We start from the raw sequence: 5,431 nt of genomic DNA on the forward strand, positions 1-5,431 counted from the left end.
TCAATTTTTCTTTGCTTACAAGATTTCGGCCATGTTAGGCATAGAGTGTTCATGAAATTCTGGCACAAGACCCATGTGTGTATATATATATATCCAATATCTGTCCCATAGGAACTAAGTACTACGGAATGAGCCCATTCATCTATATTGGCATTAATACAACAAATACATATGTGTAAACCAATGCTATTATAAATGCATTTTTTAACTTCTTGATCATAAATGAACAGCAAGAAATAAGCACAAGAAGCTGGGAAATAATGGCTGTCCAACAGTACTGAATAGGAGGAACATGTATTAACATACTACATGGAATGCAGAGGTAAGGCTCTTTAGAAGCAAAATGAACAAAGGAAGTTCCTCTGCCGAGAATAAAAGTCTGAGTATATATAATCAGCATTTTAAAATAGGGGGTACATTATTTATTATAATACACAAGTTTCAGGGAGCCATGTGACAGAAATGGCAACATTGAGCACCAATTATAAATGATCACCTCACCTAGCTCCGTTTATATTTATGGTTCTTGTAGAAGTTACTTTTCAGATTGCCCCCTCAACCAAAAACACTTCCCATGCATGTGCTGCTATGCTAATTAGGTACTCAAGCCCTGGCCAGCCTCTTTATATGTGCTCATTGAGATGAATTATGACATATTAAGAGGGTTATTTACTAAAGTTTGGTCTGTTTTTTTGGTGCAAAACTTTAATTTTATTGGGATTTATTTAAGTCTGAATTTGAAAATCTGCCATCTCAGACCTGCCGAGGCAGTATATGTCAATGGGAGAGGTCCCTATCCTATTTGAATGTTTCTGTGATCTGCGCTGGAATTAGCCTGACAATCCGACTATTTCAGGCAAAAATCCAAAACATGTGGTGGTATATTTATCAAAAAATAAAGTTAGAGATCACCACCAAGTGAAATTCCACCTCTCTCTATTCATTTCTATGGGATTTTGAAAGACGTTTTTATCAAAGAATGAACTTTCATTTTCACCCATTGATAAATACTCTTTTAAAAATCCCATAGAAATGAATGGAGGAATTTCACTCTAGAGGACTGTGATCTTCACTTTTTGATATAGTCCTTGGGCTTTTCGAGGATAAAAAGAGAAATAAATTGTACGATTTGGCAAAAACCTCTGAAAAAAATCACTCAATTTTATAGAGTTTTCCCCCCAATCTGATTAAACCATGCTTTTTTAATAATAAATAAGGTCAAATTGTGGATTCTAGTTTGGTCAGACTTCCTTTTTATTTTAAAAAATCAGATAAATTCAGATTTTGATAAATAATTACCTAAATGTTGCAGAAAAGCTAAAAGACCAGTTATGAACTCATACATAGCCACACGAGAAACCTTTTCTAATTTTTCCTTCTGTCTGCGCATCATACTTCATTATATTATGCACAGTGATAAAGCTGGCCACACACGGCAGATACAAACAGCCGACTGACTAAGTCCGCAGCTTATTGGACAGTGTATAGGTCAGATGTGTATCGGGCAGGTTTAAAAATCCAGACGGGTCGAGGACTACATCGGTTTGTTGATGTATTCCTCAGTCCAACCGTCTGTTTTCTCATTGTTATGATCCAATCATTAGACCCTAGGGCCCAAATGGATCAGCTAGATATTACCCATCTCTGCATGTATGGCCACCTTAAGATATTGGAGCCAGAATCGTCTGAAACGATGAAAGCTAAACACACATGAAGAGTTTCTACTAATCTGATTTTTTTAACTCTATAGCAGATAATAGTTTTAAAAGTCTATTTTAATTAAGGATTTAAAATGTGTACAGTAATTCCACATAAATGTTTAAGAAGAAGTAATCTCTGAAAATAAGGACCATGGACAGATTCAGAGCTCTGCAGCATAATTCCATGCAAGGCTGATTTGTTTTAATTCAAGGTGGGAATGGATAGATTATGCACATTTCAGCTGGAGCTGATTTACCATGCAAACTTACTCCCATGACTTTGTGAATGGGAGTCTGAAAAGCTTCAAGGCTACAGTATTTCTCTTAAAGGAAACAAGCAGGAGAAAGGAAGACCAGATAGCTACAGTATATACTATTTCTTGTATTTGTGCTGACAAACATAGAGGTTGAGACAATAGGGAGGCTGCAGTAAATAAGGCTTGGTAAGGCATAGTTCTACACTGTTGTTTAGGTGGGTTTAATTTCAAAACATCTGCTACTAATGTAACCAATGGCAGCCTTGGAAATCAAATGATTTAATAAAGCACAGAGTCAGAAAATACAACAATAAAGGTGTTGATGAGCCTCAGGAAAAACAGACCAAAGGAGAACATACATTTTTCATTAGTTTCACCTTTTTTTATTATAACTGCTTGCTCATAGCTAGGTGAGCAGATATTACACATCTCTGTGTATTCTGTGCCTATCATTTCTCATGTTTGTGTATGCTGCGCATATAACCTATGTATTTCTGTTTAAAGAGGCTATGGTAAGTACCCGTAAGAGGAGGGGGTGGCATCAGCCCCAGGAGCACCCCTGGTTTGTCCTTATGCATATGGGCCATATGTAAGGAGGTAAAATACAGGCCACATGTAAGGAGGTGAAATAAATATTTCAAATGTATATGGTTAGAAACATGTAGGACAAAGTTATCCCTTAGGGGATTCCCATAAAATCTTCTAGTGTGGGGAGGTCCCAGCTTGAGGGAGCTCATATTGGGAAATGAGGAAGCCAGGAAATTCCTTTTTAGTCTAAGAACATCTAAAGGGAGGTTTGGAGTCTGAGCCTATGAGATAGGTATTTTAATAGGAGAAAGGTAGTTAGCAAGGGCAACCTGTGGCAGAGGCCAAGTTTGGTGGAAACTCCAGACGATTACCATTTAGAGAACCATTGCCTGGTGGTTTGTGTGAATCTACAGGTACTGCAGTGAGGCAGAGGGAGAAGTTTGTGCACCGGAGTAGAGGGATTGTTAAATACTAGATGGACCCTCTCAATAGCTAAAGGCACTCTGCTAATGTATTAAGACTATGGCTGGCACTGGAAACTTCCTGATTAGGAGTAAATATGAGATACGTGTGGGAGAAAGTAAAGTGTTTACTACACATATATTTATATCTCAAGGAGACAGGTGCTCTATTCCATACCATTGTCATTGCTTTAAGAGCCTACAATACAATAAACAAAAAGTCTTGCCTTCGTTCGTCGTGTCTGTCTGTTCACTGCTGGCAATGGTATCTTAATACTGCTTGAAATAAAATTATACCAAGGACATTGGAACATATATTGTACAGAAGGAAAACATTGGGCTTACATTGTAACATTGCTATTCATTCTAGAGTGAGTGGGAGAGTGTCTCTTCCCCTAATACAAACTCTTTTCAAATATAACTTGCCTCAGGAAAGCACTTTCCTGCCAGTACTTTGATTGGTTCCCTCCCTCCCTAGAGGTAGAGTGATTAGATCACTTTCAGTATGATTGCTACACGTAAAAAAAAAAGAAATCCAATCCAGCAGGTCTGTCTACTGTAAAAGTTGCACTGATAATGCATCAGACTCCCAGAATTCTCCATCCCCTGGAGATTTAAGTTTAAGAATGCCAGTGCCAGTACCTGTTTTAAACATAACATATTAACAAAATTACTGGGGAAGGAAAAGGCTTATCCACTCATTAGGGAAGTTCACATTTGAGCATCATGCAATCAGAAGCAATGTAAGAAGCTTATTGTGTTATATCATCGTTATGCTTTTTTTTTAGTTTAATATTCTGAAATGACTGGCACCAGCCTAAAGGCTCAGCATTTCTATAATAGTAATAATTCAGGCATTTAAACTTGTGCACAGGAGTTTGTCATCTTGGATTCTGTTAAGAGTGCCAGTGACACTGCACATGCTTAGTGGGCTCTGAGCAGCTGTTGAGAAGCTAAACCTAGGGGTTATCACAAATGATCAAGCAGAAAATGAGGTTTGTCGGTCATAGAAGCTTATGCTACAGGTAGGGTTGCCACCTTTTCTGGAAAAAAATACCGGCCTTCCTAGATATTTACCTTTTTTCCCTATTAATAACATTGGGATCAACCATTGTTTTTACCGACCAGGCCGGTAAAATACCGGCCAGTGGTAACCCTAGCTACAGGGTTAATTATTAAGTTCTGGTGCTAATTGCACTGCTTCTGAGCTGCCTTGTACTAATAGTCTAAATTCATTGCTAAGCTCAGGTAACTGACAGCAACACAGAGCATGTGCAGTGAATCAGCAGAAACAAACAGAGGGAGTTACCGAGGCATTTTCAGAAGCACAGAGCTATACTGCTAAAAGACTGTGCTTGGCAAAAACACAATGAGAAACATTTATTTCCTGCTTCTTTAAAGGAGAATTCAACCCATGAACTCCGATGCCTGAATCTGCACCGAGGGATAAGTAAAATGTTAGGGGCATTTGCCCGGGGTAACACTTAGGCGGGGGGAGGAGGGGGGTCTATGTAGGGTAGGGGGGTAGGGATTTTTAACTTTAGGGTTGAATTCTTCTTTAAGCTTTACTTCTTTATCATGTTTTTGAAACTGCAGCTATATGCACTCTATCATTCCTGTTGCAGCAAAACTAGACATCCCACTCCCATGTTTGGTGCTCAATGTGTGAAACACATGATTATAACAATTTGCAGTAATTCTATCCAAACTTCTGAACTAAATCTTTGAGGTGCAATGAGCTACCTAAAATAACCATTGGCATAGGTCAAGTTTTGTCCACTTAGGAAGTGACCATACCCATTCGTCTTCTAAGGTAGCTTCCCTCTGTGTTTTGACATGAATATATAATGTGGACATGTTTTTGTGAAGTAATCATCAGATTATTTGCATATCATTTCTAATAGTAAAGAATATACTTGTCCAATGATTAAATCTTTCTGGAGTATAATACATTTTAGACACAATGATCTCTAAAGTAATCAAGTCAATAACTAAGATGAACTTGGATGCTGTGATGCTTTAAAATGTTATATTCCACTCTTTGTTTGCTAGATGTTGGGTGCTTCTAGCAAAAACTTGTGATTTCAATGGGTGCTTTTCCATGCTATCCAAGTGCCCCCCAAGCTGCAGTACTGAATCCTATTGCCTGGTGCCTTTATTTTGCAGTTAAATAATTTTTTAGCATTACATCTTCAGATCTAGAACTTCCTAATCACTGTATCCAACTTCAATTATAAAACTATTGTTCATCCGGAAAACCGCAGCCTGAAGGCAATGAAGACATTTTCTGTTGCAGGTAATGGAAATAAAATGATTGAAACTAATGTACAGGATAGTCAGCAAATGTATGAGGGCACTGTGGGGTTTGATGTGTTGATAGATGTGGGTAATGATCTTATTCAAGAGTGATATTATATCTTTTGGGCTTAATAATTTATCAGATGAAAAGTATAGAGTATGAAAATAACTGTGGGTTTTATGTGTC

This window comes from Xenopus laevis, chromosome 8L (genome assembly GCF_017654675.1).
Source record: "Xenopus laevis strain J_2021 chromosome 8L, Xenopus_laevis_v10.1, whole genome shotgun sequence".
In the NCBI taxonomy this organism is placed as follows: Eukaryota; Metazoa; Chordata; class Amphibia; order Anura; family Pipidae; genus Xenopus; species Xenopus laevis.